This window comes from Choloepus didactylus, chromosome 6, assembly GCF_015220235.1.
Source record: "Choloepus didactylus isolate mChoDid1 chromosome 6, mChoDid1.pri, whole genome shotgun sequence".
NCBI lineage: Eukaryota > Metazoa > Chordata > Mammalia > Pilosa > Megalonychidae > Choloepus > Choloepus didactylus.
Window position 1 is genome coordinate 77,199,268 of NC_051312.1, and position 10,921 is coordinate 77,210,188.

Here is a 10,921-nt window from a genome sequence, read left to right on the forward strand (position 1 = left end):
TAATGGAAGCACCAGACACATTCTGAGACATGAGCTTTTGTTATGGGGCTTACCTACAGGGTGGGAAGTCGAGTCACATTGCCCTGAATTCAGGAGCTTCTCTGAATGGATTCAGGAGCTGCACTGAATGGCGGCAGGTTCTGAGCTCAACGTGAAGATAGTCCGCACTTCGTAGGGGCTGAATAAGCTGGCTATAAGGGCACAACATTCCAATGGGTATGAGAGCATAAGGAGCGAGTGGGGGGGGGGGGCGGTCTTTCAACGTAGGAAGGGATTGATTGTAATCAACAGGGAGGAGGGGAAGATTATAGATTATCTTGTAGATAACAGTATCTCAGGGAGTCTCAGGGAGGAGGTAGTTTCTGGTATAGATTACATTTAGCACCTGATTTTACAAGGAGAATAGGTCGAACTTTAACTGACCTAGGTCACGCAAGCTGCTGTGTGCAATCTTCAAGGCCCTTGGGGAATGCCCAGGGCCTGGGGTTCCCACACCTTGGCATACCACTGTGACCGCAGTATAGGGAGCACAGCGTTAAAGGAATTTTATTGCTATCCACTTCAAGGAGATGAAAATGCAAAAGCTGTTCCTGGAGATGTCACTGAAAGCTTAATGACATTGTCCTGGCGTAATTTCCTCCTGCTTTTCCTTAAAGTGATTTCAGAAGCTTTCCTACAATTATCTTGTTTTATCCCAGAAGGAATAAAAGAAGGGGGAGAGAGAGAGTTCAGTTTTGTATTTGCTGAGTTTGAGATGCTGAGAGCATTTGAAGCTCAGGAAAGAGGTCTTTGCTGAGAGAACAGATTTGGGAATTGTCAGCAATTAAAGCTGAGAAAATGGATGTGGTAACTCAGACTGTATATGTAGAAAGAAAGGAGGCTGAAATTAGGACAGACGGAATATAGATCCTACCAACACTGAGAAATTGCCTTGTTTTCATAAATGAAAGGGAACCTGCAAAATTCACGGTACCTAGTACAGGGTCTTCCTTGTGCACAGGAGGCACTCAAAAAATAGTTATCAAATAAACTTGGCAAGCTATTTCTTCTCCATTCAAAGCACTGTGTAGTATAGAGACTTCAAGGATGACTAGAAGACTCCTCAAGAGCCCAACAGACCAGTTGGAGGGCAAATCATAAACAATTACAGCTATACTTGAAAAAATATATGCAAGTGGTACATACAAAATACTAGAGTACCAAGAAAGGAAGAGGTCAATGGGCAGAATTTGGGAAAGACTTCTCAGGGGGAACAATGTTTGGGCTGAATCTTAAAGAATGAGGAGGAATTCACAAGCATGTAGGGGAGAAGTCATCGAGGAGGGAATCCAAGCAGCAAGATCTACAGGTATAAAAATACCAAATTATAAACAGTATGGAGGAGTTGAGAAATTCTATGTCAATAATTTGGTACAGCTGGGATTTAGTATTTGAGGAAGAAGTGGAGGAAATGAAGCAGGAAAGCCAGGCAAGATCAGGTTACAAAGGGCCCTGTAAGACATGAAAAAGTGTTTGGATTTTTTCCTGAAGACTGGGGGAAGCCACTGAAGGATTTTTAAATGGAGAAAAAAGAGAAGAGATTTACCTCTTCAGAAAGATCATTCTTGAATCTGAGTGGAAAACGGTTTGGAGGGGCAAGACTAGCAGCAGGGAAACCATATAGAAGGCTATTAAGGAATCCAAGGAGAGCTGATAGAAGAGAAACTAGGCCAGTAGCAGGGGGAATGGAGAAAAGCTGATAGACCGGAGAGCTATGGAGAAGGCAGACTCGACAAGATAGTGTGTGTGTGATTACATAAGATAGAGGAAGAAAAGATTGCAGGATGACACTAGGTTTCTGCTTGGGCAATTGAGTGGATTGCCATTCACAAGAGTACCAGAGCAGTAGAGGAGAAACATCTGGGATTACAGTGATTAATTAGGTTGTAGACAGATTAGTATTAAAGGAACTGTCTTGTTAACAGTTCTGGAGCTCAGGAAATATATCGGAGCTAGCAATGCAGATTTGAGAGTCCCATGCACACATGGGAATTGAAGCGATTGGACTAGGTATGTCCCAGAAAGCAAAAGGCCTAGAATAGTGCCTGCATTCAAGGGCATACAGAGAGAGGAAGAGGACAGAAAATGAGGACTACAATTAGAACACAGGTATCTCAAAATCCAGGAGAAGAAGGTGTGCTTACCTTTTTCATAGTATTTATTACTTTATGTCAAAATTATCTATTTGTGTATATCTCCCTGTCTTAGTTTGCCAGGGCTGCTATAATAAAATAGCACAGACTGGTTTGCTTAAACAACAGGAATTTGTTGTCTCACAGTTTTGGAAGCTATAAGTCTAAAATCAAGATGTCAGTAAGAGCATGCTTTCTCTGAAGTCTAAGTGTTCTGGTGGTGGCTTGCCAACAATCCTTGACTCAATCTGTCTTTCCATCATGTGACCATCTGTCTCCTGTCTCCTACAGTGTCGTCTGCTTATAAAGACTCCAGTCATATTTGACTAAGACCCAGCCTGATTCCTTTTGGCCTCATGTTAAATAGAATCTTCAAAGCTCCTATTAACAAATGGGTTCACATCCACAGGGCCAGGAGTTAGGACCTGAACATGTCTTTGTTCACAATTCAGTCCATAACTAATTTGTGTATCCTCAGAACCTAATGTTGGCCAGGCTCCAGAGTAGTGATTCAGTGAGTATCTGTGACCATTGGATTTGGAAATTAGGACGTTCACTGCTGACCTGTGAGACCAGTCTTGAGAATAGCAAAAGCAGTAATCATAGAGACAACTCAAGAAGCTTGGTGATAATGAAAAGATAAGTCAGAAATGCAAATTTAAGTTGATAAATTTGGAAACTTTGGTGAAATGGTGTTTGGGTAACTTGGCCATTGGGTAAATTGTCTTTTACTAAATAGATTTTTCAACTAATTTCCTAATTTCTGGATGCAGATAAGGGCCAGGAGGTTAGGGAATTGAGGAGACTATCCCTACTGCCTTCATTCCCCGCCCCCCCCCAAATAAAAAGTGAGAGGTTAGGTGTTGTTAGTAAGAAGTAAAGGTGATATAGGGGGTTTAAGAAAAGTAGAGAAAGTCAGCAGGAGTCAGCGAGGGGACAGGATTGAGCAACCCGGACTTCTTGTGTTCAGGGCCCAGCTCTGTTGCTACCTATTCCAATGGTTTGTGATTTTTTTCCCCTAGGAGTTCTCAATGATGAGGGCATAAGAGTAGAGAAATTTGGTGGTTATAAAAGACTAAGAGAGAAGGGGATTGGCATTAAGGTTGGCATGAGAATGGGTGAAGTTTAGGATCGTGACATCCAGGCTTCTAGGAAAGGAAGAAAATCCTGTTATACACAGGAGAAAGACAAGGTCCAAAGGACTATAGTAGGCTAATGGTTGGATAGGTATGTATTTCTATACACTAGCAATAAACAATCCAAAAAGGAATTAAGAAAACAATAACTACAGATTCATACACTGAAAACCACAAAACATTGGTGACAGAAATTAAGACCTAACTCAATAGAAAAAGTTCCCATGTAGATTGGAAGATTTAATTGGCAATACTCCCTAATTTGATGTACAGATTCAACACAACCCCTATCAAAATCCAAGCTGGATTTTTTTACATAAATTGCCAGTCCAATCCTAAAATTGATATGGAAATGAAGGGACCCAGAATAACCAAAACAATCTTGAGAAAGAGTAAGTTGAAGGACTCTTACTTCCCAATTTCAAAATATGTTATCAAACTAAGTAATCTTTTCTTTTAAATGCAATTTTATTGGGATACATTCACAAACTTTACAATCCATCCAAAGTATACAGTGGCTCACAGTATCATCATATAATTGTGTATTCATTGCTACAGTCAATTTTAGAACATTTTCATTACTCCAAAATAAAAACATAAAAATGAAAATAAAAAAGAACACCCAAAACATCCCATACCCCTTATACCCCTCCCCCATTATTTATATATATTTTGTGACTCATCTGCCCATACACTGGATAAAGGGAGTGTCAGTCACAAGGTTTTCACAATCACATGTCACATAATAAAGCCAAGTAATGTTTTGACAAGGATGCCAAGAAAATTCAATGAAAAAAGAGAAGACTTTTCAACAAACAGTAATGGAGAAAAGTGATATCCATATACAAAAGAATGAAAGTGTACCCTTACCTCATACCACATACAAAATTAATTTAAAATGGATCATAGAATATATAAAGAGCTGCTACAACTCAATAACAGAAAAAAAAAAACAATTTAAAAATGGGCAAAGGACTTGAAAAGACATTTTTCTGAAGAAGATAGACAGATGGTCAATAAGCACATGAAAAGATGCTCAGTGTCACTGGTCATTAGGAAAATGCAAACCAAAATACCTGATGAGTTACCACTTCACACACGAAGATGACTATTAAAAAAGAAAATCAAAACAAAAAAAAATTGTTGGTGAGGATGAAGAAAAATTGAAACCCTTATACATTGATGGTGGGATTGTAAATGGTGCAGCCACCATGGAAATCAATTTGGTGTTTCCTTTGAAAATTGAGTTAGCATATGATCCAGTAACCCCACTTCTTGGTATATACCCAGAAGAAATGAAAGCAGGGACTTGAACAGATACTTGTACACCAATGTTCACAGCAGCATTATTCACAATGGCCAAAAGGTGGGGAAAACCTAAGTATCCATCAGTAGATGAATGGATAAACAGAATGTGGCATATACACCAAATGGAACATTATTCAGCCATAAAAAAGAATGAAGGTCTGTTACATGTCACAACATGGATGAGTGGTGAGTGAAATAAGCCAGACATGAAATAAAATAAGCCAGACATGAAAAGACAAACATAGTATGATCTTGGTTATATGAAACACCTAGAATGAGCAAATTCTTAGAGACAAGAGATTACTGGTTACCAGGGGCTGGGTGATGAGGGAGTGGGAAGCTCTTGCTTATTGAGTACAGAGTTTCTGTTTGAGGTGATGAAAAAGTTTGGGTAATGGATATTGGTGAAGGTAGCACAATATTGTGGTAACTAATATCACTGAATAGTATACTTGAAAGTGATTAAAATGGGAAATTGAGTTGTATATATGTTACTAAATAAAAAGTTTTCTGTTTTTTTTTAAAGTGGTTCATAGACACAAATTTAAAAGCTAAGCTATAAAAAACACTTAGAAGAAAACATAGTAATTCTTCTTAACTTTGAATTAGGCCATGGTTTCCTAGATATGACACCAAAAGCACAAACAACAAAAGAAGAATTAGATAAATTGGACTTCACCAAAATTTAAAACTTCTGTGCTGCAAAGCATAACAAAAAAAAGTGAAAAAATAATTTACAGAATGGAAGAAAATATTTGCAAATAATATATCTGATAAGGGACTTGAACATAGGCTATATAAATAATTTACAACTTAACAATAAAAGGACAAATATCCCAATCTGAAAATGGGCAAAGGATTTGAACGTTTATCTCTAGAGATAACACAAATTTCCAATAAGCATGTGAGAAGATGCTCAACATCATTAATTATCATGGAAATGCAAATCAAAACTACAATGAGATACAACTTCACACACTCTAGGATGACCATTATAAAAAAGATGAAGAATAATGACTGTTGGCAACAATGTAGAGAAATAAGAACCTTTATACATTGCTGGTGGGAATGTAAAATGGTGCAGTTGCTTTAGAAAACAGTTAGATCCTCAAAATGTTAAACACTGAGTTACCATTTGACTTGGCAATTCCACTCCTAGGCAAATACCCTAAAGAACTGAAAATATGTGTCTACACAAAAGCTTGTATACAAGGGTCCACAGCAGCATTATTCATAATAGCCCCAAAGTGTAAATAACACAAATGTCCATCAACTGATGAATGGATAAACAAAATGTGGAAGATCTGTGCAATGAAATAGTCTTCAATTAAAATAACAATGAATTAATGATATATACTTCAATCAATAGATTCCAACCTAATCAACACTAATATGTCTGCCCCCACCGGATTGCATCAAAGAACATGACCTTTTGAGGAACATAATACATACAAACTGGCACATGGGCTATAAGGGGAAGGCTTATATAAAGGTTCCTAGATTGTAAGCTCATACAGCAGGCACATTTATTCATGAGTCACAATAGTTATTTCTAAATTTTGAGATTCTGAGCGGTTTGTGTGTGACGTGGTTGATCCCTGGAGCTTCGGATGTCTGTGTAGCACCTGGGACTCAGAGCCAGAGTTTGGCAGTTGAGATTGTTGACATTACCCCATGAATCAACTGCTAAAGAGGTTGAAAAGGAGATCAGACTTCAATTGGAGATACAAACAAAATGAACTTGATTAAGATTGGGATAGATAAGACTAAAGAGTACAGGATGATATTAACCATGTTTTAAAACTTGACTTCTGTGTGGGACCAAAGGAAGAGATGGGCATATGGTGCAAAATCTTTATTTTCTTTAGCACACTATATAATTTAACTTGTATGGTCAGTTTACTCAAATGCCATAATTACATGGGAACTTGACTAGGGAGTGAGACCTTGTTGTTTGTACAGGTTAGCATGAAGCCCTAATACAACCCAGAGTAATTTGGGCAGAGAATAAAAAGTAATTACAAAGCCCCCTTGAGGGACTGGAAAAATGTGAATATTAAACTTCCCCAACTGGGGAATTCCTGATATTCTTGCAAGCATTGGGGACCACCAGCTTAGTAGGCCAAGCCCTCGATCTTGGGGCTTGCAATTACAAAGCTTGATAACGCAAAGGAGAGGCTAATCCTACTCATAATTGTGCCTAGGAGTCAGCCCCAGAGGGCTTTTTTTGTTGCTCAGATGTGGCCTCTCTTTCTAAGCCAACCCAGCAGGTAAATTTCACCGTCCTCTCCCCTACATGGCACATGAATCCCAGGGGTATAAATCTCCCTGACAATAGGGAACGTGAATTCTGGGGATGAGCCTGGTTCCTGCATCATGTGATTGAGAAAGCCTTTTGACCAAAGTGGGGGTGGGGATTGAAACAAAGAAAGTTTCAATGGCTGAGAGATTTCAAATGGAGTCGAGAGGATTCTGGAGGTAACTCTTATGTGTTATATAGATATCCCTTTTTAGTTTTTAGTTTATTAGAATAGTTAGAAGGAAATGTCTTAAATTGTTGTATTGCAATCCAGTATCCTTGACTCTTGAAGGCGATAGTAGTATAACTATATAGCTTGTGACCATGTGATTGTGATAACCTTATGGCTCACACTCCCTTTACCCAGTGTATGGACAAATGAATAGGAAAAATGGGGACAAAAAATAAATAATAGGGAGGAGGGGGGTATGGGACATTTTGAGTGTTCTTTTTACTTTTATTTTTATTCTTATTTTTAGTTTTTGGAGTAATGTTCAAAAATTGACTGTCATGATAAATGCACAACTATATGATGATACTGTGAACAATTGTTTTACATTTTGGATGATTGTATGGTATGTGAATATATTTCAATTAAAAAAAGTAAATGAGGGGGAGAGGATAGGTATGGGGTGCTTTGAATGTTCTCTTTTATTTTCTTATTTTCATTTTTATTTTTTGGAGTCATGAAAATGTTCAAAAATTGACTGCAGTGTTGAATGCACAACTATATGATGAAACTGTGAACAGATGTACACTTCACATGATTGTATGGTATGTGAATATATTTCAATAAAATTACATTAAAAAAATGATTCATTCTATAACATGGATGAACCTCAAAAACATTATGCCGGGGAGAACCTAAGATGGCAGCTAGGTGAGACAGGGCAAAAAAACACCTCCATGAAAAATACTAGATAAAAACCAGAAAGTGACCCAGAACACCAGTTCCAGAGCAGCACCAACCAGACAAGGTCTACTAAATCTACAGGGTCCATGTATTTGGTGAAACCAGGAGTCTGCATTCTGAAACGAGTGAGTGAGTCGGCTTAAAGTCCCTCGGCCATGCTGCAGTGTGGGGAAACGGTGGGTTGGCATTTGGAGACAGACTAGTTCTTTAAAAAAAGAAAAAAAAGCATGGGAGCAGCTGCAGATACGATGGGGAGAGCCCTGCAGTGAGGCACGGGGGAGTGGACTGGGCTAACGCCTCGGTGTCTGGCATGGAGGATACCCCTTCCCACACCCGCTGCTGATTGTCTGAGGGGAGCAAAGGGGAGCCAAAGGGAGAAAGGACCGCACAACTTGCAGCCATCTCCCTGGCAGGCAGGGGACGCTCCTGCCCGGGGCCGGACCCGCAGCCCAGAGTCACGCTGGGAAGCCCAGTGTGACAGCAGTCTTTCCCGCAGCACCACACACACACCACAGTGTCAGCTGTGGACAGTGGCCTTTAATACACCAACAGCTGATTGTCCCGGAGCTGGGAGGGCGGTGCTGTGCGTAAAGGGGGAAGTAAAGTGGCCCATTCAACCATCTTTGAAGTGGGCTGGGAACGCCCCTGCACGGCCAGAGGCTGGCGCACACTTGTGACGTGGCGCGGCCCTCCCTCAGCAGAGGTCTTGGAAGAACACAGCAGGGAAGGGGGAACCACTCGGAAATCCTAGGGAACCTACGCCAATACGAAGGACTTGTTGGTCAGCAGCAGAGAACAGCCTTAAATCTCTGGGAACACCTGGGAGGTTTGGTTATTAAAGCTGCCCTTCCTCTCTAACCACTCAGACACACACCCCTCATCCAGGGCGGACAACACTGACTACACACCCAAATTAAGTGCACCAATTGGACCCCACAAGAGTCAGATCCCCACACACCACAAAGACAAAGTTGGGGAGAACTGACTTGAGGGGAATAGGTGACTCACGGACGCCATCTGCTGGTTAGATATACAAAGTGTACGCCACCAAGCTGCAGTTCTGACATATTAGAGATCAAGTAAAGCAAATGCCAAGAGGCCAAAAACAACAGAAAATCTTAAAGCATATGATAAAACCAGATGATATGGAGAAGCCAAACCCAAACACCCAAATCAAAAGATCAGAAGACACACAGTACTTGGCGCAATTAGTCAAAGAACTACAGATAGGCAACGAGAGCATGGCACAGGATATAAAGGACATGAAGAAGAGCATGGCATAGAATATAAAAGACATAAAGAAGACCCTAGAAGAGCATAAAGAAGAAATTGCAAGAGTAAATAAAAAAATAGATCTTATGGAAAGTAAAGAAACTGTAGGCCAAATTAAAAAGACTCTGGATACTCATAATACAAGATTAGAAGAAACTGAACAACAACTCAGCCTCCTCAAGGACCACAGAACAGAAAATGAAAGAACAAAAGAAAGAATGGGGAAAAAATTGAAATGGATCTCAGGGATATGATAGATAAAATAAAACGTCCAAACTTAAGACTCATTGGTGTCCCAGAAGGGGAAGAGAAGGGTAAAGGTCTAGAAAGAGTATTCAAAGAAATTGTTGGGGAAAACTTCCCAAACCTTCTACACAATATAAATACACAAAGCATAAATGCCCAGCAAACTCCAAATAGAATAAATCCAAATAAACCCACTCCGAGACATATTCTGATCAGACTGTCAAATACCGAAGAGAAGGAGCAAGTTCTGAAAGCAGCAAGAGAAAAGCAATTCACCGCATACAAAGGATACAACATAAGACTAAATAGTGGCTACCTAGCAGCCACCATGGAGGCGAGAAGGCAGTGGCATGACATATTTAAAATTCTGAGAGAGAAAAATTTCCAACCAAGAATACTTTATCCAGCAAAACTCCTTCAAATTTGAGGGAGAGCTTAAATTTTTCACAGACAAACAAATGCTGAGAGATTTTGCTAATAAAAGACCTGCCCTACTTCAGATACTAAAGGGAACCCTACCAAAAGAGAAACAAAGAAAGGAGAAAGAGAGATAGAAAATTTTAACAGACATATATAGAATATTACATCCCAGGTCACCGGGACACACATTCGTCTCTAGTGATCACGGATCTTTCTCCAGAATAGACCATATGCTGGGACATAAAAACAAGCCTCGATAAATTAAAAAAAAAAAAATGAATTTGTTCAAAGCACATTTTCTGACCACAGTGGAATACAAATAGAAGTCAATAACCATCAGAGACATGGAGAATTCACAAACACCTGGAGGATAAAAATGAGGGAGAGATAAAAACATTCCCGGATAATCAGAAGCTGAGGGACCTCATCACCAGTAATTAGTCTTATAAGAAATGCTAAAGGGAGTTGAGCAGGCTGAAAGGAAGGGACACTAAACAATTGACAGAAACTACATGAAGAAATAAAGATTTCCAGTAAAGATCACATGGTAAATATAAATACCAATACTAATGTATTTTTTATTTATAACTCCACTATTTACTTCCTACAGGATCTAAAATACATAAACTGTAATGATAAATCAGTGTTTTTGGACTCAATGTAAAATACGTAATTTTTGACAAGAACTACATAAAGGTGGGGAAATGATGGAGTATAGGAACATAGTTTATGTGTCATATTGAAGTTAAGTTGGTATCAAAGAAAAACAAGATTGTTACAGATTTAAGATGTTAAGTTTAAGCCCCATGGTAAACACAAAGAAAGTATCAGAGAATATGACCATAGAGATGAAAAGTAGAGTAGGAGTTCCAAGAAGTGGGGGAAAGGGCAATGGGGAGTTAAGAAATGAGAGTAGGGTTTCTATTTGGGGTGAAGGGAAACTTCTAGAAATGGATGGTGGGAAGGTGATAGCATTGCAACATTTTAAATGTGATTAATCCCACTAATGGAATGCTAGGGAGGGGGTGGAATGGGAAGATTTAGGCTATATATATGTTTTCACAATCAAAAAAAAAAAAAATTCTAAATAGATGACAATTAAACACCAAGGGTGATCCTGGGTGGGATCTGAGGATGGAGGAGAGGAGGCTCAAAG